We start from the raw sequence: 27,909 nt of genomic DNA, 5'->3' as shown, positions 1-27,909 counted from the left end.
AAGGAGTGCCTACATAGGCATTTCAACTAATAATGGAACTATTATCTCATATCATCATTATGCTATGTTTCTCCAGCCAGAACCAATTATGAAGGGTTTGGCAGCAAGATAACAATATTGTTCCAATATAGCTGAGGAAGCAGGTGCTATCTAAGGGATTTTTCCCTCTTTCTTCTTTCTATTGATGTTAAAGAATTTCTAATCTAGCTTGAACGTGGAAGCAGCACACCCAGCCACAACTGCCACAAAAGCCAAACTGGGGGGAAAGAGTGTCCCAGATACAGAGCATACAGTAAGAAAGGAAATTCTAGAAACTATAATAAATGATTTTTTGATGATGTAAAGAATAACAAGGTTGGAACAACAAATAACTTAATTATAACCCATAAGAATCAGACTCCTAGGTCTTTTTGGTCACTCTCTTACAAGGACTTAACCTAACCCAAACCTAAAATGATATCATTTAGCTTAAGACTTCTCCCCATAATTCTAAATTTAACATCAGTTGAAATTCTTATAACTGCTGTTGTGCACACTTTCATCTAGTAGAGGGAAATTTTATTCTGTTCCACGAATTTTTATCAAACTTTTCTTACGGGCAAGATGTTATGGCAAAAAAAAATAATTCTTCTATTTTGTGAGGATAAGGTGATGGAAGTTCTTTTGGTCCTATGAACATTAGGATTTTTCATATCTTGCTAATCCAACTATTAACCACCTGCCAAATTAATATGTCAAAAACACGTCTTTACTTTCACAGAAGCTCCAGAAACCACTGTTTCTATCACCTCTAGGACACGAATTCTTGACTTGGGATGCGGGGAGCCTCAAGGGGTCTTTGAATAGATTTCAGGGGTCTGTGAATTTGGATGGGAAGAAAATATCTTTATTTTCAATAACTTCATTTTCTTTATGATTCTACGTACTTATTTATACATCAAAAAATTATCCTGAAAAATTCATTTCATAGCTTGACAAAGCCTGACAAAGAGGTTCATGACCCCCAAAAAGGCTAAGAATCTCTGTTCTAAAATCAAATACAAACTTAAGTAACAAAGAGTACTTAATAATTGCACTAGCCTACCTTTATGCACTGATTCCATATTACTCCCTTCCATGGTTCTGCTTTTTAGCATCCCTACCTTTCCTCAAGTCTCAGTTCAAGTGCCACCTCCTACATCAGATCCATTCTAATAATTCTCCTGCCTCCATTCAAATTTCTGGCCCACCTTTTTGTCTTTATGATATATCTTGGTCTCACCTATAAGTTGCAGCAATTTCTGGAAACTTATACAAGATGAAGCAAGAGAATTGGCAAAAAAAAAAAAAAGAGAGAGAGACCTAACTAGTCCATTTTTACAAAGCTACAAGAAGTCAGAGATATTAATAAAGGACTGAATTTAGAAATTTGTCCAAGCAATCCACAAGGCAATATTGAGCTGTGTAAGGTTTTTAAATTACCCATATACTGTACTTTAACTCAATGTGTTCAAATATTAATTTTGTTATCCAGCAAGTCATATAAACCTCTTGGTCTTCAACTTCCTCATCTTTAAAATGAAGGGATTTGTAGACTTATTAAGTTCCTTTCACTTCTAAATCAGTGATCCTATTTTATAAAAAGATGGATTTTTTAAAGGATTTCTAATTTTCATCCATAATGTTTTGTTTGTTTTGAGAAAGTTTAGGGTTGGTGGAGTTTTTAAAATATAGACTCAGCAGACAAACTCACCTGACTGCAAAGATTATAGAGCGATTATAACTCTACAAACTCCAAGAAAGGACCATGACTACTCTCAATGCTTCTTTGTGTTAAGGTTGTTGATAGAGCAGAGAGAGAATAGATATAGATAAATTCTGTGAAATCTATTCAGACAGCAGAATCCTAAAAGAATAAGAAGCAAAAAGAGAAAGAGATGAGGATGAAAGGACTTACTGTTTCTTTAAACTAAGTTGTAATAAATAAGTTATTTTTAAAAGGGATGGCAGAATGGAAAAAAGAGGAACTTAATGGATAAAATTCTTACTCAGATAATGGAATTATATTAAAAATATTATAACAATAAAAGTAGAATCTAGATATCAGAGTGTGGGCTTGAGTAAAACCACAGAGATATAGTTAATATTTTTTTAAATAAAAAGTAATATAATTGGATTTGATGGAGAGAAAAACACACTTAGCAATTATACAGATTTATATTAATGGGATAAAGCTACCCATAAAGTAGACACAGGAACCAGAATAGATTGGCAAAGAGAACAACTTGTTATACCCAAGAAACACCATTAAAATATAAAGGTATTGCAAAATTAAAATGAAAGACTAGTGTACTACTTTCATCTTTCTGTTGCCAGGAGAGTAAAAAGATTCTAGTTGAATAAAAAGAAGAAGGAATTCACATTGGTGAGTTGAACAACTTTTGATTAGTGAATTTAATCAGAAGTTAAATATGAAGAGAAGACATTTGGGAGGGGGGGAATGAGGAAAACTAGGAGGACAAGCCAGTTATGGGTCCAGATTCTACCCACAGGAAAAAAGATGGAACAAGATCAAGCTTGGCAAAAAATGAAAGAGCCAAGAAAAAGGCAAAATAGCTGGCAAGACAAGTCAAGATATGTAAAAAAGGAGAGAAAAAGAAAAGATTATACCAAATTGACAGAGGCTGAGAAGTGGACAAATGGATGAAACAGGTGGGAATTTCACATATGGCTGAAGGAGAGAGTGTGTTTATTGGCTGGTTGTGCCTAAGGAAAAGAAATTGAGGGAGAATTATTAACTATAAAGTTTTAATACAATGTTTGGGATTGAGATAGATACCCTTGAGTATTAAAAATAAATAAAATGTAAAAGTACTGATCAGAATTTAATCAAATATTGTCTCATAAGAAATTATGGCAAGGATAATTTCAGAGAAACATGGAAGAATAGTTGACAGTGAAGTGAGCAGGTTTGAGAGAAGAACCTTCATGTTTTCACTTTGAGTGTAAAGACTTAAGGACCTTAGTGAATGCTATAACCAATTATGATTGTAGAATTCTGATGATGAACTACGCCAACCACCTTCTAACTGAAAAGTGGTGAACTCAAGATACAGAAAAGTTATACCTTTTTAGGTACAGCCAACATGGGGATTAAACTATACTTGCTTTTTTTTGTCATTTTAAGAAGTAGAGCAGAGGAAAGTTAACTATAAGGTTGTCTAAAAAGAAGGAAAAGAAAGCCATGTTATGGAAATTGTTTTTAAATGAACTCTAATGACCAGAAAGGAAACCAAAGAAAATATAGATAAGCAGAACCATTTGGAAAATAACATGTTTATTCTCCTGGAATCATGAATAGCATTGATCAGGATCCAGATATTATTAAAAAGAAAAGCAAGCTATATTAATAAATATCTATGATTTCATGTACAAATATTCTCTTTTATTCAATGTTTATATAAAAAGAGTAAAGAAAAAATTTAAAGAAAAGTTTTCAGTGATTTCCAGTTCAGTGACTGTTCTTTGTGTTCTAATTATAGGTTGATTTCCCTCTTAGAGGAGAAGGTAAATGCCTCTTCATGCTTCAGGTTTTTAAAAGAAATAAGATGTTCTTAAAAGAAAAAGAAGTAAGGATTGGTTGGGGAAAATGAATCTAAGATGGAGAATCTAAGATGCCAGAATGTTGGAGAGTAGAAGAATTTTTTTTTAAGAAGAAGGAAGGTATATTATATGAAATTAAAGTGAGGTTCTTCCTGAAGAGCACGGAGTTGGATGCTCTGTGGAAGAAGTTGGAAACTGAAGAAACGGAATTTCTATATAGGAGGCAGGTCAACCTCCGTGGAGAGTGAGCTGAGAGAGAGGTGAACAGTGTGTCTGGGATTTCTGATAATATGGTAGCTCCATGCTCTTCTCAGTACTAGAGAACAAATATGTCAATTTTTCAAAATGAGAAGATGACTCGGTCAGTACCTTACAAGCCAGTAGTTTTATTTTTATTTCTGAAAAAAAAATTTCAGCATGTTTTATTTTTAAAATTACCCCTAATAAAAGGTTATTGATTGGTTGGTTGGCTAATGAGAATCTCACATTTAAAATGCCAAAGGTTCTTTATAGGTGGTCTAAAAACTCACTGGTATTTATCACACTTTGCCCCTTTTTCTGCAACTATGAGATAGTTATTGTAGAATGATATGATTTTAAATAGTACTGAGGGTCATTTTGTAATTTCTTTCCTTTCTTGGGTGGTCATGGCCACTATAAACTCTATGTGGCAGAGTACATTCACCCAGAATATTTCTTTTTCATCTCTACTACTTATCAAAACCACTCATTTTTCCCAGTTCAGCTCAAAATGCACATAACCCATAGAAATCTCCTTTCAGCTCCTTGAGATTATCTTGGTTTCTCCCTTCTTTGGGTTCTAGAGCACTTCTTGTCCCTATCTCCTAAGCAAACACTTGTTTATTTTATAATTCTTTCATCAACATCTCTTCTATCTCCACAGTGTATAGAAAACTCTTTAAGACAAAATCATAAATGGCGACCACCTCCCATGACAACCAATTCCATTTCGGAGACCCATAATTGTTAGTGAGTTTTTCTAGACTCAGTGGGCCTAGTTTTCTTTTCTGATGACAAACATAACAATAAAGCTCTTTTTCCATATGACAACCTATCAAATACTTATGGTAACTACCAATTGCCCATTTAAGTCTTTCCTTCTCTCAGCTAAAAATCTTATTATGCAAAAGTCTCCATTTGCCAGAACCTCTAGGGCTTTCACCATTCCACACATCATCCTTTGGATCTGTTCCAGTTTGTAAAATGAAAAAATCAAAAATCTGAATAATATTCCAAAAGTGGTTGGGAAGATCCAATATAATTGAATTACCTTATCCTTAATTTTGGACACTAAGTCCTTTATTGATTATAAAAATATTTATATCCATCTATCTATTTATCTATCTAACCATTTATCCATCCATCTAGCTATCTATCTATCCAACTATCTATCTAGCTATCCATCTAGCTATCTATTCATCTATCTATCTATTCCAAAGACACAATGCATAGTATGGTGAAAAGGACAGTAAACTAGGAGTCCATCAACTCGAATTCAAATCAGCTCCGATGTTGACTAGCTTTGTGTCCTAGCTCGACCTTGTTTTGATCACCTGGGATGTGTGGATAACAAGTCTTGCACTCTCTCTTCGGGGTTATAGAGAGGAAGGCATTTGACAAAGCCTAGTGTTATATGGATTTGAGTTATTATTTCTTGAACTTTTGGCTGGTCCATCTCAATCGCTGTCTATCATTTCTCACGGCCATTTGACAAGCATCAATTTACCTCTCTGTTCGGTGAACACGTTGAAGCGATGTTGCTTTATTATTTTTAAGCCATTTAGTAAATTACTTCTTAAGTGGTACCCTAGGCACAATAGAATTACCACTCTGAAAAGAGGAGCCCATTTGCTTCCTGGTCTCTGGAAAGAGCAGGCTCATTTAACAATAAGCACCTTCTTCTTCAGAGCCAATTCAGTCTTTCCCTGAAATGATGGTCGGAGCTATCCGGAATCGCGCCCGGCCTTCCAAACACAAAATCAGCCTGAACTGGAAAAGAACATGACAAACTCTCCAGTCTTTTTCCCAAGAAAACCCCAAGTGGAATCAGGAAGAGGTGGACATGACTGAAGTAACTGAACAGCACTGAGGTATATGGAAGGTCTTATGCACTACAAGTATATAGCTGCACAAGACCTTCCACACTTTCCTCTGAAATGCGTTTATAACATTATGGGTGTTATGACCTCTATTGCTACTAGAAGGGTTCCACCAATCCTAATTGCTGCCCCTGTGACCCCGCTCACTGTTCCTGTGACTTACTGAACCAAAGTTCCCTCTCCCAGGTCAAATCAATGCCCAATACGTGTCCTTTCCTGCTTTTAAAATGCAAATTCCTTAGGAGCATTTGTATTCCTGCTGCTTAGGAAAATGCTAGCCATTCATAAATGTTTATGTGTGTCACTTTCCTCATAAACAGAGGCCCGCTAATGATCTGCTTGCCAAAGAAGCCACGCACAGAATGTCAATCCTCTGACAAGCAAACCTAAGCATTCGGTGGAGCTGGTCCTGGAGGTCTCACAGGCTCCGTCATCAAAGCAAACTTCCGCCATCCCACCAAACTAGATACCCAAGGCCAAGCTAGATCGCTCCCAGAGCTGCAATATTAGTCCCCAGAACACAAATTTATCACAGCCACAAAAACTTATCCCTGTCTATTAAGGACAGACAATCCATGTTAGCAAAGAGTATGCCCTCTCCTAGATAAAGCCATGGATCCTTGAAATATCAGAGTATATTTTCAGCATTAAGCTATTTTATTTAATTATAATTTTTCAAAATGTGGTATCTCATGCAAAGCACATGGTTATGCTATATGTGCAACTGTAATAAAATCTTCACTTGGTCAAGCATCTGGTTTACAGTTCTCTAATAAAAGCAGGGCCACGAACACACTCTTCAGTAACTGGTGGATCGTTTTATCCTCAGAAAGTAGAGGAAGCAAGGAGAGCTGTTACCATGGGCCTGTGTCAACCGTACCAACATGGAGGAATTTGGAATACAATATGGAACACGGAAGATGGGAGAGGACATGTAGAGCAGCAGTGGGGGAGGATGGCCCGAGAGAAGCGCATTATTCATAATTCAGCCTCGGATAGTTAGCACTCCTGTGACTTCTTGCCTCTAGCAGGAAGGGGGAAGCCCAGGCTACCGCTCCCTCTGTGTGCTTCTGAGGTGCTCCAGGAGGCCCAGCCCCTCTGGTGCTCATACCTGAGCTCTTTCCAGAGGGGCTCATCCATCTTTGGGGTCCACCTCTCCTTCCTTGGCCTTCCAAGAAGCTGGAGCACGGGAAGTGGCTACAGCCGGGCTCAGCAAACAGAATGACTGACTGCCCCCGGCCCTCTGGTGAGAGTGACCTGACCATGGGAAGATCTCCCCCAGGGGAACAGGGGCCTGAGAACAACTAACACCTCACTGTGAGGGTCAAAGGAAACAACGTTTGTGAAAGCAGTCAGCACAGAGCCTCGCCCCAGCGGGTTTTATGTAAGTTTTTCCCTCCCCAGCAATGGTAGAGAAGAACTTGTTGTTCCCATATGGTTCCCAGCATCTCTTCCAGCCCTGAAATTCTGAATTTAAGATGCTCCTGATCCTGCTGTGAGTCTTGAAGCTGTTTAACTTGCCAATCTTGTGTGATCGTTACACACTCCCACAAATTAGGTATTGGTAGATATTGTCCTCCTTATTTTCCAGGAGGGAACCTGCAGGAGCTGAGAGCCAGCAGGTGAGAATGAACTGGCCTCTGTCCAGTGGCCGGCTCAAGTGACTCTCTGCCGCCCTCTGCTGACGCTCCATGGGCCTCTCCCACCCCTGCCCCGGATCCCAGGTCTGAACAACTGCCCCATCTTGGGTCTGTAAATGAGAAATAGAAAGGTTTTACAGGCCTCTTGGCCTAGGTTACTGCCAGGAACTGTTCTTTACCTTTTCACAAATAGGACTGAGAGGTCTGGATTCCCTCGTGTGTTCTAAAGGCCTTGAATCCCTCCCTCAACTATTTTTGTGGGCAGGATCTCAAAGAGCTTTCCCCGGGATAAGCACGAAACGACATACGTTGGAAAGATCCCTCCGTCTTAATTCAAAAGCTTAAGTTTTAATTTACCACTTATTAGCCTTCGATCTTAGGCAGGGCTTAACTAGAACTCAGTTTCATCAACTAGAAGAAAAATGGCAAGATTACTTACCTCCTACGTTGTTGGGAGGCATCAGTGAAATAGCCCATGCTGGGTGATCTTGCACAATTCATTTCACCCACCTCATCCTCTTACCTATAGAAATAGGGAGCAGGTCATGATGGGGAGATGGAGATTTAGCTGATCTGTAAGCTTCCTGCCCACCCTAAATCCCATTCAACAAAGCAGCCTAAGAAATCATCATAAAACGTCTCCGAGTTATGAGTTATACGATTCTCTGGACTAGGGAAACAGAGGCAAAAATTCAACAGATCTATGTCCTTGAGAACTTGTGGCCCACCAGAACGCCGAATTCAGAGTCAGAGTCCGGTTGGGCCGCTTAGGAGCTGTACAATCTGGAAAAAGTTGGTTCTCATTTTCTCATCTGTAAAATGATGGGACTGGCCTAGGTGCTTCTGCCTCTGGGTCCCTTCTCAGAATTTATCCCCCTGGGATTCATTCTATTGGTTGGAAGGTGGTGGAACAGGTAGAGAATACAACATATACAAACATAATTAAAGGTAAGATAATTTGAAAAGGGGAAAAATACCAACTGAAAAAGTAGATATCCAAAGAGGCTTCATGGAGGTGGTGGCCCTCGAGGTTGACAGTAATTTCCTAAGGAAAAAAAAAACATTACATTTCTGTAGCAATTTGCACGCATTATCAAGGGTATTCCTCATAAAAGCCTTGGGAGGGAGATCCTAACATTTTCAAAAACAGGCTCAGGGACGTGAAGAGGCTTGCCAAGGTCGCCCAGCTAATAAGCAGCAAAGCCAGAACTTCTCTCCAGGTCAGAAGACCTCAAAGTCTATATTCTCAGTCAATCAAGAAGCATTTATTAAAAATGACTAGGGGCTGAGGGCTGTGCCAAGGGATGGGGATGCAAAGGAAGATAAAAAGCAGCCCGTGCTCTTAAGGAACTCCCAGTCTGATGGAGAGGCAACCTGCGAATGGCTGTTCACAAATAAGAGATGTTCAAGACGGGGAAACACTTCCTGTAGAAAGCAAAATTTTAACCTGGATTTAGAAAAAACCAGGGAAGCTAGAGCTTTGGAGGCAAGGTCAGAAGCGGGGGTGAGATCAGAAAGAGTCCCCAGTGTGGGGAACGCACATGGAAATGCACAGAAGAAGATGAAATGTGTCATATAACACACATTAAGGAGGCGAGCATCAGCAAATAGAGGGCACAGATGGGAGTCAAATAAAAGAAAGCTAGAAAGGGACAGGGAAGGACTATGAACCCCAAAGGCAGAATTTTACCTTTGATCTTAGAGAGAGTAGGGAGCCACCGCAGTTTATTGAGTGAGAAACTAACATGATCAAACTGATTTTAGAAAGATAAATTTGACAGCTTAAGACAATCCAGAGTGGACAGAGATTTGAGGCAGATAGTCAAACCAAAAGACTACTGTCTCTCATACTCTATTCAACTTCTGTCTTTGCCTGTCTTTGTCTCTTTAACACTCTCTTTTTCTGTGTCTCTTTCTCTGTCTCTCTCTGTGTGCCCCTTTTTATCTCTGTCTCTGTCTCACTATGCCCATGTGTGTGTGTGTATGTGTGTGTATATATATGTGTACATATATATATATGTATGTATGTATTTTATATACTCACATGTATGGGTTGTTTTTCACTCTTTCATATATTTTGTTTATATACATATTTTATGTATATACACACGTGTTGATTTATTCATTCGTTCGTTTATACACATATATACACACATATGTGTTATATGCTTATTTATTCATTCATTTGTTTATACACATTATATATATATATATGTGTGTGTGTGTGTGTGTGTGTGTGTGTGTGTGTGTGTGTGTTTATTTATTCATTCATTTGTTTGTTTATTGATGCAAAATGAGGGGATTGGTCCCTCCAGTCTGAGCATCTCTAACTTCCTCATGGGCTGTCAGACCCTCCTCTCCTCCCATTTCCTTAAGCAGCTAGTCTGTTGCCAGGGTTATTGATGACTTGTTTAGCTCCTGAGTATGAAAGAGCATCTGAGGGAGGGCGGCAAGAAGCCCTAACTAGACCTGTGACTCCAAGTGCTGTAGATACTAATGGCTCTCTCTTTGGCGCAAAAATATCTCCAGGCTGCGGTTTAGAGATACCATTAAAGCTGAAGATTCACTTTATTCTCGGCCACAAATGGGATGAGAAATTACTGGGCTGGGGTTTTACTGGTTGTCTATTTTTCTCTCCTGTCTGGTAAGTGGCAAGGCTGAGGCTGTTGCCAGGCAACGCTCCCGATGGTGGGGCTGGGTGCAGTGCGATAGCGAGGGGTGCTCAGGGGTGTCCGGCTCTCTCCAGAAGCTCCACCAGCTGAAGTGATATGGGACCTATAAGAGTAGGGCTTCTGTCAGCAGCCAGAGGGGTCATATAATTAAAGTACATCATGAAACAATTAAAAGAGCTGATTTAATAGAACAATCAATCACAATGTCAGCTTTCTACCCGGCTTATGAACTACAAGGATGCTGAAGCTGCGGATCCCTGGTCCAGACACCAGCTGCACACATTTCCAACAATGACTCTCTGAAACCTTTGGGTGTCCTGATCAAGGACAGAGCTGGGACTTGCCATGTTGTCAGCCAAGCAGACATTGAATGACTCCCTCAAATCAACTAAGAAGCCCAGGCCACCAGCCTAGGACGCTGCCCTCCTGGGGGAGACCATGGGATGCTCCTGAACTGCAGAATCCCCTGCTCACGGGGGTTGCTCTTCTCACAAAACCACTCTGTGGTTTAGGGAGGTCTGTGAACCTTGAAATGGTCTTTTCACATGTCAATCAACCCACCAATAAGCAATCACTGATGAAATGCCTCCTACGTGGCACACACATCCCATAATGCTGGGCATTAGGGATCAAAAAACATGTGTATGTATGTGTATGTGAGGGTTTATACACACATGTAAGTGTAGACTTGTGTGTATATGTGTGCACATGTATGTACAGGGGAACATAAACATATTTAAATAAATGTGTTGTCCGTATCTGTGTTGCAGCAGCTTCAGGGAACCTACATTTCCTAGCTGACATTGGGATTGACTGGTCTGTGTGTGTGTGCACAGTGTGGCAAGTGATTTCCTCAGAACAATCCTGTAGTTCAATTCCACTCAATTCAATCAAAATTTATCAAGTAACTACTATGGGCCAGGCCTTGTGTCAAGAGTTATGAAAATAGGTTGTACGAGTATTATCTCTATTTTGGAAATTGAAAACTAGGGCATAAAGAAGCCCACCAGCATGCTCAGAACCACCTAGTAAGTTAAAAGCTGATCCCAATTTAACAACTCTTCTGACCTCACCCTTCTTTCCACAATCACTTGCTTTGAAAAGTTTCTAGCTTCATATATTTATTTATTATTTGCTGTTATTGCTGCTATTATTTATGACCTTTTCAAGAGCATTTCAATGTCTGAGAAAATTTCAAGCTGGAGCCCACCTTTTAAATGGAGAGATAGCTGCTTTTTAAATTCATAGGCAGTAAATTCTTGTTTCTGCTCCAATTTCTAAGTCTGCTGACCTATTGTCATATAGCAATGGAGCACTTAGCTCTTTTGAAACACTGAAGTAAAGATAGCTTGTGGCGTAGTCAGCCAAGGAAGCCAACCATTATGAACAGGTTGAAGGGAAGCTCCAGTCAATTCTTGATTCATTGGGAATTGACTGTTCCTGGGTAATATAAGAACTTTCCATTTATAGCACATTATATTCAACCAGAAAATATGAGTGCTTAATATGGTTTCGTTTTTGTGTGTGTGTATCTATACGTCTATCAATATATAGCTTGATATACATCAATCCTTTTCTATCTCCATCCTGGCCCCATCCACATTTGATCTGTTGCTCCCATCATGCATTCAAAGGTATTGTTCACAGCCCTGTGGCTAGGTGGGTGTGGGTGCAACAGCCATACTTTGCCATTGAATTGCACTCCCACAAGCATGAAAATCTGCGTGAAAATCATTAATACGGTTGTGAGCTCCAGTTGGATGCAAGCTGTCCAACTGAAATGACTCTTTGTCCTTTGTTTTTTTTATCCCTGGAACCAGGTGCTTATTAATGCTTATGGAATTAGGAGGAATTAACATAGTCCCTCATTAGAAAATGAGCATTCTTAACAGACTGATTCTCCTCCTTTTTCTTCACCTTTTCTTTACTTACTCTTTTCTCCCTGATTTTGCTTTTCTTCCCTTTTCTCAACCAATGAATAGACATTAACCAAGTATAACGCACAAAGCTCTATGCTAACTTAAGGAATTCAATAACAAGATGCCCGTCCTCAGTAATCTTGCATTCTACTGAAGGATACAGAATTTCCATGGATAAATAAATACAAAATCACTTGGAAAAGGACAGCATTCATGGTCCAGAGGATCAGAAAAAGCTTTCTGTTAAAGGTAGAGCCATGGACAGAGCTCCTGTCATCTAGCCACTTCGTTAAAACTGCTGATCCATCTCTTGACAGTAAGATCATTGAAAAAAAAAGACAAATATCTCCAATTTACAGCATCATTAAAAAAAATTATTAGACACCTAGTATTTTTTCAAGGCACTGTGCTAGAATCTGGAAGTAGAAAAACAACAAATTAGACAATCCCTACCTTCATAAAACTTACAGTCTACTGAAATCATTCAAGTTTTCTACTTTTTAGTAATAAACAAATGTTTGGCAGGGGAAAGGTTGAAAGAAAGCAACTTGGTTTTTGCCAATGTGGAGTAGCAGAGTTGTGTTTGGAATGACAAGCAGCAGGTTTCATTCTTGGCTCCATGATTTACAAACTGTGTGAGTTTGGGCAAATTGTCTTACTTCCCTGAGTCTCAGTTTCCTTGTCTGTAAAAAGACCATAAAAATATTCTTTTAATGTACTTCCCAAAGTAATCACAAAGAAGAGAAGAACTATTGTAGATGAAGACAAATCATGAACTGCAAAGTACTATTAGTCTGAATTATTTCAATTTTGTAGAATAAATTTGCTTTATCCTATAGCTAATAAGAACTTGAACTTAGAGATAAACATCTTTCATAATTTATGCCAAAAAAATTTCACACAATTCAAAAGAGATGTTTAAATTTTGTCAATTTTTCCAGGATAACAAATTATTTTTATTGCTTGCCAAGTCTTACTTCACTGCTGAGATGAAATTGCTTATTATTCTGCTAGAAGACATATGATCCCTATCACAATTTAGGACTTTGAAAAATCCACCTTAGTTTTCAGAAGACCAATGATAGATATTCATTCATAGCTCTTCTTGGGAAACTTTCTAAAAATTATTTATTCAATTTAATTCAATTAGCATTTATTGAGTGCTAACTAGGCACAAGGTACTATGCTGCTAGTACAGAGGCAAAAAAGAAATAATCCCTATCCTCAAGTTTACATTTCATTGGGGGAAACAACATGCCCAGAAGAATAAATACTAATGTAACCTGAGATATTATTAGAGAGTGAGAAGTGGGTAATAACACCTTAACAAGACTGTGCACCATGGGTATCCTCTCTATAACTAAGTAAAACACTCAGATATTGAGTCTAGCACCTAAACTTAGAGGAGGCCGCTGATAAAAGTTATACTACAGGGGCTGTTGTTCATGGGTTGTGATCTGTGCAAGCTGAGGAATAAACTAGACCTCATCCCACAATCTTACTGATCTGTTGCTTTAACTACAACTGGACCCTCAATGAAGCAAGACAGCCTTCCCTCCCCACCCCTATTAATGAGTTTTCATTTTTTTTCTATTACCTGTAAAGAGTTTTCAACATTCATTTTTATATTATAAAAATTACCTTATAAAAATGAAGGTTTTGCATTCTGAATTTTTTCTCCCTTTCTCCCTCACGTCCCCACTCCCCAACCCTAGAGGTTATACAGGTGCAATCATGAGGTTATACAGGTGCAATCATGTTAAACATGTTTCCACAAGACTCAGAACAAAAGGGAAAAACCACAAAAACATTAAAAAGTGAAAATAAACTGCTTTGATCTGCGTTCAGACTCCATGGTTCTTTCTCTGGATGAGGGTAGCATTTTCCCTGAAATTGTCTTGGTTCATTGCCCTGCTGAGAAGAGCTGTCAATCAGCTGATCATCCCCCAATGATCTCCTGGTTCTGCTCACTCCACTCAGCATTAGTTCGTGTAAATCTTTTAAGACAGCCCTTTAATTCATCCTCAATCCATTCCCCATCTCACTTGCCATAAAAGTGATTTCAAACTTCCTTTTCCTTCAAATCTCCTTAATTCTTTTCTCTTCCTCCCTCTTAGCTAAAAAAAGTGGCCTTTTATTTGACTGAGGGGAAAAATCCGATTATTCAAAGTGACTTACTTTTTCTCCCATTTTCTAAATCTCAAAATGCCTTGAAGCCATTTCTCACTTTCCTCTGATTTTATCCAGGTCCCATGAGGAGGTAGCCTCTCCAAGGTCAGTTTACTTAATCTCATTTACACTTCTGAAGGCCACTGGGAGGACTAGAAGAGAAATTGTAGGTGAATCCATTCAAATTCAATTTCACTGTGGGGTTACAAGAAAGGAAAAACCTAAGGGCGCATTCCTGCTTAGAATAAGCTCTTTCAGGATAAAGAAATATTGTTTTATTTTGTTTTTCTTCCTATCTCCAGACCCTAACAGTACTGACACTTAGTAATTGCTTAATAAATTCTTTTTGAAGAGAATTATTCACCAGCATCCAAAATATATGTAAACATCCTCAAAGATTTTCTTATTTATGCAGCAATCCCTGGTTTTGAGTTCTGTGGTTTGGGGCAAAGCAAGAACGCTTGAAATCTTTTTCAAGTTGGATTCCAACATCACTTGACTGATTAAAAAAAAAAAAAAAAGCCCAGTGTTGGTCTATGGTCATTTGGGAATATTTTGTTTGGGAGATGGGAGGGAGTTTATTCTTTTATTCAAAACCTCGTCAAACAAGAAGAAAAAAGCGATTTGTTTTAAATTCAACCTTGTCATATTCTTTCTAATCTTTCTTTGATCTTCTTAATCTACAGGAAAACCTTGGGATTTGGAAAGGTTGAACGAGCCTTTTCCTCCCTTTTTTTTTTCCAACAGCATAAATGCAATGATGACAAAGGAAGAAGCCATGATTTATTAGAGACAATATATTCTGCTGTTTGAGAAACTCGATGTTGAAAACAAGTTGTGCACTAATGCCTTGAGTGAATTTGGGGCCCAGTAAACTACTGCGTGGACCTAGACCTCCTAGCTGCCACATTCCGAGGGGAACCTAAGCGGCACAATTAGAAAGGAAACTCCTTTCCCACTGATTCTCTGAACTTAGCTGCGTGAACCACTTTCCTCCCAGTCCCTGGAGCCCCAAACTTGGAGGTTCCTTCTCTCCTTCCTTCTCCTCCTGCCTCTAGTCAGAGGCCATTCTTCCACTTCCTCCTTCTCCACCGTCCGGACACGTGGCTTCCCTGCAGACATCCCTCTGGCGTGGTTCAAGCCGTCCCGCACTCCTGGAGCAGACATCCTCCTCCTCCTCCTCCTCCTCCTCCTCCTCCTCCTCCTCCTCCTCCTCCTCCTCCTCCTCCTCCCCAAAATCTCCGAGCTCTAAGGCCCTGTTCAGCTATCCGCTCTTACATCCTCGTCTCACTTTTTATCCGCCCCCCACTTCCGTGTGTGTGTGTGTGTGTGTGCAGCTTGTTCCGTGTTTTTCTCCCCCTCCCCCTCTAGTGACGAGCATCTTTGTGCTTGTGTCACTAGCACAGGGCGTGTCCTAGAAATCTGCTGAATTGAACAGAAAGTCACGGGTGGGTCCATCAGTACTTCGAGATTGTTAAAACAAGGTCTCTCGGGCCAAGGGCCCGGGCTGGCCGGACGGCAGAGCTCCAAGCGGAGAGTCCACACACTCAAAGCCAGTGCGTCTGCCTAAAGGTTGGCATCGCTGGGCGGGCGGCCGGGGAAGACTCGGGGATGGGCACAGCACTGCGGAGGAGGGCCGGGCCCGGCGAGCTGGGCCGGGCGAGCTGACTGACACCCTTGGCCCCCTCCCCCCCCCCCCCCACGGCTTGTGCTCAGCAGATACGGGACCAGAGCCTCTGGCTTCACACCTCAGCTCTGCGCCAGTCCGGGCGAGGCGGGCAGCCATTTCCGCTCCCTGATGCCCAGAAGTAGATACGGGAAGCCTGTGAGGGAGACGGACACCTGTCTCTCAGCTTCCAGAAGGGTTCCACGATGTCCCCGAGCTGAGCCGCTGGCTTGTTTTCTTGGGGTCTGGGCCCCGGAGGCTCTGGCAGCGGCTCAACTCAGTATTAAAACTGCAGTCAGTGGGTAAATGATTTCTCCGTTTCTCTTTAACTCTCCCTCAAAAAAAGGGGGGGGGGATTGTGTGCCCTGTATTCTCCCCACCAACCCCCCCACAGGACAGAGGAGCCAGTGCCCGCTCTGGCTCTGCCCCCGAGGGCTGGGCATGCCCGCATCACACCCGCTGACTTCCGCAGCGCCCGCTATGCCATATTTCACCCCCAGGGGGCACGCCTTGCATTTGTTGCTTCATACCAACCCCTGGGCTCTGCAGCGGCTCCCGGGGACCCGAGTCCACAACTCACCCGCTTAGTCAGGAGCTCGGCTGGTGGAGTGCCCCCAGGGAAGGGAAGGCCCCTCCTCCCTGGGCCCTTCCCCTCAGGCCGGAGTCCTTCTCAGGGCTAGCCAGCTGGGCCAGCGGACCACCATCTTGGCGCGCTTCTGCCCCTTTTAGGACGCGGCAGCCAAGCAAAGGAGTCACCCCTCCCCCCCAGGCGAGGGGGAAGATGGAAGACAAGAGCGTCCTGGGGCGTCCAGGCAGCCTCCAAGGGCCTCTGGGGCGAGAGCCGGACTTTAACCTTGGTTCATTCAATCCCATCCTAATTGGGGATCTAATGGCCGCGGGGCCCAGTGGGAGGAGGGCCTGGTCTCCCCGCAGCCGCTCTCGCTCCAGTCTCTCTCACAAAAGGGACTTTATCTGCGGTCAGAGAGGGGGAGGGGCGGTCTGTGCCTCGGCACGTGCCTCGTGGGGGCCTCCGCTTCCAGGCCTCTGTCCAAAGCCTCGGACAGGACTGTGACCCCATGGGGCCAAAAGGCGGAGAAAGCGCTTCCGGAGCCGGCCCCAGTGGGTCTGGCTAGAAAGGCTGACGGAGGCCCGAGGTCAGAAAACCCAGCGTGTGAGAGGGAGTGTGGAGTCAGTCCCACGTGGATACACTGCTATGTTGGGGGGGAGCAGGCCACAGGAAGCAGGAGGGGCTCCGGCCCGTTAGGCGAGAAGCCCCCGGGGCCGCCGGCCGCTCCCTCAGCCCCAGCTCCCTCACGTGGGGTGAGGCCTGCAGCTGGGCGCGTCCCTGACGGGATCAGCGAGACCCGGAAGCGGCCGCCCAGCGGGAGAGCGTCCGCCCTGACTGAGTCACAGGAATAGTACGAGGCCTTGGGAAGGCCAAGAACCTGCGCGAGCCGGAAGCCCGAGTCCCGGCACCGGCTCTTTCCCTCGCGGGGTGGGCCGGGGGCAGCCCCGTGACGGCGGCTCCTCTCCGGCCCCGCTGCTCCCGAGGTGTCCCGCAGCGTCCGTCCGCCACAGCCTGAGGTCGTGGGGCCTTCTTAACGTTGCTGGTGCCTGCTGGGGGGCCACGGACCCCCCTAGCAAAACTCCCAGTCCGCTCGAGTCCATTCCCTGACTCAAACGTCTCCGAATTCAAGTTCCAGCAGGAGCGGATCACAGCTTCCTGGTTTACGGAGGACAGAACTCTCTAGTTCCCGGCAGGCACTTGGCGCCCGAGGGTTCAGAGCGAACCAGAAACATCTGCACTTCACCGCTTTCCGAGGGACGCGGGATGGATCGCACGTCCAGGCGGGAACATTCGGCAAAACGTGAGTTGGATTCTGTTGATCTCTAAATGTGTCTAGTTGAGATGGTCAGGCAAAGCCGCGGCCCCCGGGGCAGACACCGAGCGCGGCCGCGGTCTAAGTCAGACGCGTCCCTTTTATTGCCCAAAATGCTGGCGGAGCTTTCGGGGCCCTGGGGCCGCTCCGAGCCCTCGGCGGCCCCAGCCCAGCGTTCAGCCGGTCTCTATAAAAAACTGATGGACGGAGGGCGAACATGATTTACTGTCGGAGCTGTTCGGGGGCACCGCGCGCAATCCGGGACACGTGCTTCTGACCTCACCAGAGCGCTTTCTCTTTTCATTGGCCCGTTAGTTGTGTTACTCCCGTTTTCACGGCCGAGGTTCCTATGACGTCATCACGAGCCCCCTCTCCTTATTGGTTCACGCGGGCCGCTATTCGCGTCACGTGAGGCAGGACGTTCAGGACAGGTCTTATGGATGGCAAGGATGATAATCTTCGCAGGCTTTATAAACTGCTTTGTGGATCCCAGAGCGTTCTACAGAGGTTTCACTCACAGTAACGGGGAACATAGAGGTTATTATCCCCATTTTACAGAAGGGCAGAATGGCCCAGACAGGTGGAGGGGCTGAGATTAGAACTGCAGACTTGCTGCCCTGAGCCAAGGTTCCCTCCTCTGGCTCACTCAGGAGGCGCGTAACACGCATTTGTGAATTGAGTCGAATTTGAGTAAGTTCGCAATTTAGAGGGAGAAGAAGAGCCCTTCGCAACATTGAATATGCATGTCTTCACAAAGTGCCATATAGAACATACATGTATGCATGCATGAACGGGAGCTAATGTTACCCAAGTCTGACAAAGCAAAACTAAAGGAAAATCATGTGACAATGGAGTGTATTGTTTAAAGGGTGAAAATCAGCTTGGGGGAGGAGGAAGAAGGTACTATGGGATGGAGCTCTTGAGCCAGGCCAGGAAGATTGTATAGGATTTGGGGAAAAGGAGAGAAGGGAAGAAAAACTCTGCAAGTCACAGATGAAAAACAGTCTTCAAAAGTGCAGAGATAATAAAGCGAGCAGTTGAGGGTTTTAGAAAGGCGAACCGCACGGAAACATCTTTAGCTAATTTTTTTAATATAGAAGAAAACGATTACTGGAATCAAAACGGGGGAAAGGAGAAGCTGCCGCAGATAAAAGGGAAATGAAATAAGTTGCTTGAAAGTAGTTTTCCTAATTGTGTGCTATCAAAACAGATAGCTTACATGAAATGGATGAATATTTATAATAATATAAGATGCTCAGATTCACAAGACAAGAAAAGGAGAAACAAACCACCGCAAATGAACTCCAAAAGGGGAGGAAAATCTAAGCAGATGGGTTTGCTCCAGAATGAGATCACATTCAAAGATCAACTAAATTCAGTACTACATAAATTGCTTTTGAAAACATAGAAAGAAGGAATTATACTAAATTCTTTTTGAAACAATTAGGGCACCGATACCTAAATTGCAGAAGGAAAGGCAAAATCAAAAGAAAGAAAATTATTTTTTTGAATGTTCATGCAAAATTAGTGAGCAAAATATTGTCAAAGAAGTGCAGGAAATTATTTTAAAGATACAGTTTGGACTCATGCCAGGAATACGATGTTTGTTCAACATTAGGAAACCAAAAGCATGATAGAACATAATAAAAACAAAAACAACACCTTGTTGATTGGTTATGTTAAGAGATGCATAAAAGCTTTTCCAAAAATGCTATATTTATTCATATTTTCTTTTAACACTGGAAAGTATGGCATAGAAACATTTTTAAGACCTTGTTTTTGTGAAACTGAGAATATTGAGCAATAATATCTTCTCTGATCTAAAAAGGCCTTTTTGGAGACTTTTTGTCTTGGGTGGAAAGATAGGTGATAGGTGAAGGAAGAAAAAAATCTTTCATAAGGGAATGGATTAAGGATAAAAATTGAAGTTGAACAAAGAGATTCTCTTGTCTTCTTTATCCCCAGAAAGGATTAGCCTAAAACCTGCCCTAGGGAAGCCATCTCTTCTGTCCAAAGGGAAGCCTCATCTTCCATTATTCAAAAAGTATTTGCCCAGTTTCCTTCAGAAGAAACTCTGGCTATTGATCTGTCTGGAAGGAGTCCTGTGGATCGTTCCGATGGTTGTTGGCTGTCATTCGTTCTTGTTGAGGACCGTGGCAGGAAGGGGACGCCAGGACAGGCAGGGGAGCTGGGGGTTTGTGCAAGGTCCCCGGCCTCACTTTCCACTTCTGGATCCAGTGGCCAGAGACAGATCAGGACTACCGGAGATGGCTGGGGGGCAGTGGGATAGCTCGGCCTTGTTAAGCTAAGGGCTTCAACAGGTGCAGTTTGACTGAGGCAACACTGGATCAGGATTAGGTAAGAATGGAGGCAAAACAAAACAAAACAAAAAAACCTGAGGATGTCCCTTTCTCCTGGTTCATTGTAGGTTGCTCCAGGGAACTTGTCTCTTCCATCATTAAAAATATTCCTTGCTACCTTTCTTTGCTAACTAGGTGCTCTTTTAACTCCATTTCTATTTCTCATCCTGCCTTTTCATTTTGTCTCTTACCCCTTCTAAATAAGCCTACCTTGGACCAAAGAATGGCTGCTGAACTCTTCACCTGATTGCGCCCCAGCATTCAGCGCTCCCCCAAATCACATTATCGGGTTTTGTGCACAAACCCCACATTTAGGGCCTCAAGCACCTTAGAAAGAAATGGCGTTCCCTTAACAGAACAGTATCCACAGAAAATGCTGTGTAATAACCACTTCTAAAGCATCCACTACCATGTGCCAAGCGTGGTACTGGGCAGTGCAGGTACAAATGAGAAATAGAAAATGGCCCCTGCCCTCGAGGAGTTTACAATGAAGTAGGGGAACCAACACCAAAAGCTAGAGAAAGTAAAAAGAGGTCCCAAGGGGAGATCATGTGGGTACAAGATAAAAGTGGATTAAATCCTGCAGAACAGCTCTTTGGAAATGGGAAGTCGACTGGATTCTGAACCTTCTCTAAAGAGGTTCTTGTTTTGCCTTCCGGCTCTCCAAGGAGAGAGAGGAACCAAAGCTACTAAGGGTATGAAGGAGGTTTGAGAACCAAAGAGGCAGCATTCCCATCACAGGAGTTTCCCAGTGGTGAGCTGATGGTGATGGAAGCAGAGAGTTAGGAACTGCAGCTGGTAGGAAAACCACAAAATTGCAGAGTTTGTAATAGAAAGTCATCTTTGCAAAGGATGGGGGGTAAAAAAAACCAAGGCTGTCCATTTCCACTATTTTTATTTCACAAAGTTCTAGAAATTCTAGCTATCTCAGTAAGACAAGACAAATCTGGGAGTAAAAGAGACCAAAAGGATGCAGAATTAGAATATTCTCATTAGATAATATAAAGGTTTATTTAGCGAACTCAAGATTAAAATACAAAATTAATTGAATTAATGAATAACTTCAGTAAAGTAACAGGATATAAAATAAACCCGCAAAATCTTTAGTGCCTTTGTATATTACTAACAAAACCCAAAAGCCAAAGATTAAAAAAGAAAGAACATTGAAGGTAACTATAAAATATATTAACTATCTGGAAATATACTTAGGACTTTAATATAAATATGACCTTAAAGAACTCTGTGTAGAATTAAAGGAATATAGAAAAAATTGGGAAAATATTTTTTCCTGGTTAGATCACATACAGCTCTAGTGATGAAAAATTATGCTACCTGAATTAATTCATTGATCTTGTGTCACATCAATTTAAATATCAAAAAGGCTTTTTGTAAAGATAGGGATTGGAATTTCACTGGTACAAGGAACTCCTTGGATCAGGAAATTAGTTTTTACCAATGCAACTTGTCACCTTTCCTGCAATTTTTTCTTAGAGAGTTGCTTAGACTATTGAAAGGCTGTGATATTTCTTGATTTCTCAGCCAGTATGTCAGAGGAAGAACAGGAACCCCCGGCCTCCTCAGTGCACTATATTATTAGACCATAAGAAATTATAAATATCAGAGATTCAAAGGAACATCATATAAAAACAAATGTAGACGGAAACGAGTATGACCACAAGAACAATGGTAACAAAAATAATATGAAGAAGTAACTCTGAAAGACTTCAGAACTTTGATCAAAGCAGTGAGCAAACAACAATGACTTCAAAAGGCTTATGATGAAACACACAAGCCATCTCTTGACAGGCCATAATGACTCAAGGTGGGGAATAAGATAAAAATGGCTTCTCAGACATGGGCAATGTATTGATTTGTTTTTCTGGATCATATGTATCTATTACAAGGGAAAACTTCTACTCAGGTAGATAGTAGATTAGGAGGAAGGGAAAGAGAGAGAGAAAATGTATTAATGAATTTCTTAAAGAGAAAAATACAAGAGGATAAAAACAAAGAAATTTTTACTACTATCAAAAATTTTATAAATATTTCTTAAATACAAAATATAACTATCTCACTATTTCTTATTCTAGTCTTTTCTTATTTTTTACTATAGAAATAATTGTCAGTGATTAAGCTTCTAATAAAAACATTTTAAAAATGAGTTTTGTTGCATATATAACATTAGCAAAGGACAAAGCGAGATTTCCATGCAGAACTACATCGAAATCAACATTTGTTAAGTTCTCATCATATGTGGAGCATTATCCAAAGTATAAGGTATGATTATAAAAACAATGAGAATTGCTTCTAAATTGTAGTGGAGAGGCATAAAGAGATAATTATAATGTTGAAAAAAGTACATTAAAGAGATACTAAATGAAGTATCTTGTGAGTTTCAAGGGAAGAGCTCATTATCAAGAGTACAGACAAAAAGCGAAGTGAAAGATATTAGTTGAATTGGTGGGGAGAGGAAGGATATTGTAGCATAAAGAATAACATGAACAAGAAAGTAAGAGAACACAAGGTGTGTTTGGTGAGAAGAGATTGGTCTTTTGGCTGAAGTGTTCAAGATGAGGAATAATGATGTAAGGATCGAAAGAAAGGGAAGTGCCAGACTGTGGAGGGCCTCAAAGGCCAGGCAATATCAGTCAGCCAAATATTTATGTGACAGGTACGGTGCTTTCTTTAAAGGGAAGATAGTCCCTGCCCTCAAGGAGCTTTCAATGTAATGGGAAAGAGGACACTTAAAAAGATGTGGAAAAGTAGAAGGAAGCTATGTGGCCAGAGAGCTGATGAAGTCCAAAGGAATGCAGCTGGGGAGGAACTAAGGACATAATTTCACCATCAAAGAAAGAAATCCTACTACAATATAAATCTAGAGGGAACACACACACCAGAAAACCGCCTCAAGAGGACAAGAAAATATACTTCTGCCTCAAAATAGATGATAAAATAATATCGCTTACCTCTTTTCTGTGTGTACTATGCAAAGATCACGTGTTTCAAAGTTAGGGAATTTGACTTCTATTCCAGGGTCTGCTTCTAAATAGCTATAGGATTCACTTCTTTCATTTGCTTGTCTGGAGATGCTGAATCAATGAAAAGGCAAAACAGGTAGTTCTCCAAAGTGTAATCAGAAAGTAGAGACTAAAAAAAGAATGAAAGGAACCAGAAATAGCTGAAAGTGGAATTTCTACATAAAACTTTCTCATAAACAGTAATTAAGTAGAGCTTCTCGTGTATATCAAGGGCTAGATAAGAATCTGATAATTGCCAATCAAAAGCAGCTGAACGTGATGGGGGGGTAGAGGAAAGAGGTGAGAGAAAGCTCTGGAGAAAGGCAGAAAAGCCTATTCTAGATAAAGCTTCAGTCAGGAACACTAGCCCTGAGATTAAATATCCAAAGTTTAGCATTTAGCCATAAGAGTTAGCTGTAACAATTCGCCAAGAGAATGACCACCAACTATGACTGTTAAATCCAAGTGTAGAAGACAAAGAGTTCAGCAGTGATTATACTTGTGCTTCCACCAAGGCCAGATATGTACACAAAATACAAGAAGTGAATCATTGATTGAGAAAATGCTGTGTGCGAATAAGATTTAAATTTCAGGACTATAACTTGAAATTTAGGAATGACAGTATTATGACCAGGTATGGAGCCAACTGAATGAGAGCTAATAAAAATATCTATTTATTTAGGAATTATTTACTAATTCTTTCAAATTACTGCCTGTGAAATAGAATAAAGGAATAAAAACATTATAAATATATCTACTAAACCATTCACCCCAGAGAATACCAGGTGTCCCAAAAGTCTTAGTGTGGTTTTAAAATTTAATGGCTTAAAATTATGCTGACTTTTGGGATAACTTATTTATTAAGAGTATCACTGGAGAGGATTAGTGATTTATAGATAACTACATATTGAATGAGGAACAACAGTAAAATCTGTGGCCTCTGTGTTATACTGATGGATCAGTCAAACTATGTTCAGTTTGAATTAGATTGTAATAGAAATAACTGTTGAAGAAAGAATTATTGGTGTAAAACTAGGAGCATTTATGGAATCTGGTGGGAATCAGCAGCTCAGTAATTGGCTTCCACTAGTTCCAGAATCAGGTCTATCATTTACAATTCACAACAAGATGCCTTCTACTGCACTCTCACATAATATTGTTATATTAGCAGAAATAGTATATGTAGTTTTGGAAAAAAGCATTTGACAAATTCTCTAGTGCAGATGAGACTAAAAGATGTGGCTCAGTCAGCAATACAATTAAGGATTCCCTAGATTTACGTGAACAGTTGGATCCTAAGTGTTGTCATTGACTCACCAATGTTTACCTGAATGTAGGACGCTCCTAGAGCTCACCAGTGATTTCTCTTAGTCCAATGATGTTCAATCATACCAAGGACAAGGATGATCTTGTGAAAAACCGGGAAATGAGAGTGAAAGATTCAAAAAATACATTGACAGGCCAGAATGATGGGCTGAATCTGATCAAAAGACACCACATTGTGATAAATGTAAAGTTCTGCACTTGAGTTTTAGAAATCAATTGTGCATTATAAGATAGATGGCGTGGAGAGAGAAGAGTTTGTATAAAAATAATCTCTCCCGGTTTAATGGACTAAAGTCCATTACTTACTGCAGTAAGTCAATAACGTGTCCCCTAAATGGGTAGATGCACGTGGGAGCACGTACACAATTACTAGAGCAATCATAGGCTATTTCTAGAGAAGTGTAGCTTCCAAAATGAATGCGTCAGTAGGCCTGCTCACTCTTCCCTTAGCACCTAGAATCCTGTCCCCGGTTCTGTGTGCCATGTTTTAAGGCCATTGTTGTGAAGAGATTAGAGATTACAGATGCAAGACTGTTCAGTGAGTTCTTTAGCTTAGACAAAAGAAACTAATTGGGGAAATAGTATAGAAGTAAAGGACTGTCAAGCCGAAGAGGGATTGTGTTATATATGGCTCCAGAAGGACAAACTAAGAGCAGATTTGGGTCCTATGCAAGGAAAATATCTTAATAATCAGTTGTCCAAAAGTAAAAGTGGGTGCTTTGGGAAGTCATGGGTTGCTTATTTCTGCTAGCATTGAAACAAAAGCTAAAAAAGCATTTAAAAAAAATTTTTTTTTACAAAAAAGAAAAACAATCTGTTGTAGAGGAAATCTTCTAAAGGAATGAGGAACTAGATGGCCTCTAAGATTCCAAACTGAAAATTTAAGCCTCTATGGTCCTTTACTATACAAATATTTTAACTCTATTTCTCATTCATAGTGTTGTTGTGAAGAAATTGTTTTACAAAGAGAGGTGATGGAGTTATATGGATAAATTATGAGTTAAATACAGTATAATAGAAAAAAAACATTTATTTAACACCTCCTGTGTGCATAGTGTTCTAAGTTCTAGGGAAAACACAAAATCTATGACAGAATCCGCAAGGAGTTGACAATCTAGTAGGGAATAAAACACTAACACAAATATAATAGAGAATATTGCTATAATAATACACCATTTTGCATTATCATGAATTACCTAAAGAAATGTTACTAAGTTGGGAAAGGGAAGGCCAGATGAGGCCATCTTGAATGTTTTTATGAAGGTGACATCTAAATAAGGTTGGGTATGGATTCAATATATGAAGAAAAGGAAAGAAGGAATTTCAGGTTTAGTAAACAGATTGTGCTTCCCCATTCCCCCATCTCCATTATGACACAGCAGAGTCTTAACCAAGCGATTACTCGGATGCCTCATTTGACAAGACACCAGATAGTTCCCAAAGGCTGTTAATAGAACCCACACTTTATACTTTGTCATGCTAAGGGGGCTTTGAATGTGGAAACAGGGACAAATTGCGGCCTCTCTTGGTAAGGATACGGAAATTCATTATCAGAAAGTTGAAAGCTGGTTTTTTCAGTCAAACCTCATGACAGTCATTTACTGAGACCCAGAAAGGCTATGATCTGTCAGTGGAGCCTTCACAAAAATAGTCTGAACTGAGAACCCTTGCTTTGGATGGGGCACTCTAAGGCCTCTGAAGGCTGGGAGATCCTGGGCACATCAGCAGATCTCACTCTCTGAAAGTCAGCTTCTTCTGTAAAACGGCCTCACAGATCCCTTTTAGCTCTAAATCTACAATCCCATGATCCATGCAGCTTATGTTCCTAGAAATGTTGAATTATCATCCCAGAAAAGCTAGCCTAAGTTACATCCCTTTCCAGTAGATTTCCTCTCTGTAAAGCAGTAAAATACAAGCAAAATGAGCCGGAGTTACTATCTACAAATCCCAATTCCTGGGCTGCCAGGGCAGTTTACAATATTTACAACAATCATTCTAAACAGCTTGAAGGTGTGAATGACACTTTCTTCTGATCAATCACACACCCTACTTTCCTACTTTAATCAGTAATTCGGACATAAAAGCATCTGCTGGCATTTTATCTTAATTCCTTAATTAGCCTTGTATAAAGTTGGCTTGGGAACAGAGTTCCCAGTCTTCCTCCACCCCCCTGCCAGGACAGTATTGAATATTGACAAGGTTGACACTGAGCATTTAGAACTTCTGGAATTTCTCTCCACCATGTCTCCAATATAGCTTGCAAACCAATAGGAATGTACTGTTTCCTCCTCATCCCCCTCTCCCTTCTATCCCCACTGTCCCTCAAGGGACACGGGGAATCTCAAACCCTGCAGACAATCCTGGGAGAGGGGTGGGCCAGTTCTCTGTAGCAAAAGGCGTTTCCCATGTGTAATCACTTAGTTCCATTATTAATAAGCAACTAGCAAAGGGAGCCGACAAATGGTAGCATTGAAGGAGTGCCACAGGGAGAGAATCCGAAGTCCCCCTCCATAAAATTCTTCTTAATGAGTTATGAAAATTTAATTTCCTGAAAGAGGAAACACCAGTCATCTACTTACTTCTCGTGTGTTTATATTGTCATAGGTAATTTGAATTCAAGGAAACAATGGAGCATCATTTGCTTTTTCAGAGGCCCCCGAGGAAGCAGCTTTTTTTTTTCCTTTGAAAGAGTAGACAGCTGAAAATCATGCCATCTTCCTTGCCCACATTCCCAGCCCCCGGGGAGTTCCAGAAGCATTAAGGATTGACAAGGAACCTCAGAGCTGGAGACCTTTTCATGTGGGCAAGGCTATGAGTTACAATTTTTTCATCTGCAAAATGAGAATCATAATTTTCACAAAAAAGTTTTTGTGTCAGACTAATGACTACATTATAATTATAAAATATATCATTTCCTTAGAAAAAATCCCTCCACCAATGCATTTTATCAACTGCTTAGCAAGTTATAGTCTTAAAGTGTTGCTTCAGGCACTGTCAGGTTAAAGGACTTGCCTAGAGTTGAAGGTTTGTAAAATACATGGGATTTGAACCCAGGTAGGTCTTCCTAACTCATATTAACGATATTTAACTATTTCTCAATTGCTGCTGCAGGTTCCAAATTATCTAGCATGATTCCAGTTTTAAGAAAAGAGTATTCTCAAATGAAATTTTCCTCCTTCACTGGAATATGGGATCTGGAGTTTGGGTTTAGAAGATATAGTGGCAGGGGCCGCTAGGGGGCGCAGTGCATAGAGCACCAGCCCTGAATTCAGGAGGACCCAAGTTCAAATCTGATCTCAGAACTTAACACTTCCTGGCTGTGTGACCCTGGGCAAGTCACTTAACCCCAGCCTCAGGGGGGGAAAAAAAAAAAAGAAGGAGATATAGTGGCCCCAAAAGTCTTGGGGTATTTTAATAGCTTTAACTGCACCAAGATTTTTATGTCTGTAATCAGATTTGAAGCTCGGCATGATCTGAAAAGGAATTCTGTTTCGTTTTTAATAATCTTTACACCCTTGTTACGACCTATCTTTCCGTCCTCATTATGGAATATTTCCC

General features: G+C 41.1%; 2 long non-coding RNA genes across 2 annotated transcripts in view; one reads left to right on the top strand and one right to left on the bottom strand.

The window, feature by feature from the left end:
- Window positions 1-7,781: 7,781 nt before the first annotated feature.
- LOC141545640 (uncharacterized) lies at window positions 7,782-23,210 on the bottom strand. Its single transcript, XR_012483098.1, has 3 exons — window positions 22,975-23,210; window positions 8,320-8,387; window positions 7,782-7,865 (listed from the first exon to the last, which is right to left on the bottom strand). It is a non-coding gene; the product is annotated as an uncharacterized LOC141545640 (long non-coding RNA).
- LOC141545639 (uncharacterized) overlaps window positions 16,652-27,909 on the top strand; it is a 373,595-nt gene continuing 362,337 nt past the window's right edge. The window contains exon 1 of the long non-coding RNA XR_012483097.1: window positions 16,652-17,636. This is a non-coding gene — a long non-coding RNA (uncharacterized LOC141545639). The remainder of the gene's footprint in view (window positions 17,637-27,909) is intronic.

This window comes from Sminthopsis crassicaudata, chromosome 6 (genome assembly GCF_048593235.1).
Source record: "Sminthopsis crassicaudata isolate SCR6 chromosome 6, ASM4859323v1, whole genome shotgun sequence".
NCBI classification, from domain to species: domain Eukaryota; kingdom Metazoa; phylum Chordata; class Mammalia; order Dasyuromorphia; family Dasyuridae; genus Sminthopsis; species Sminthopsis crassicaudata.
This window is presented reverse-complemented; position numbering and strand designations above follow the sequence as displayed.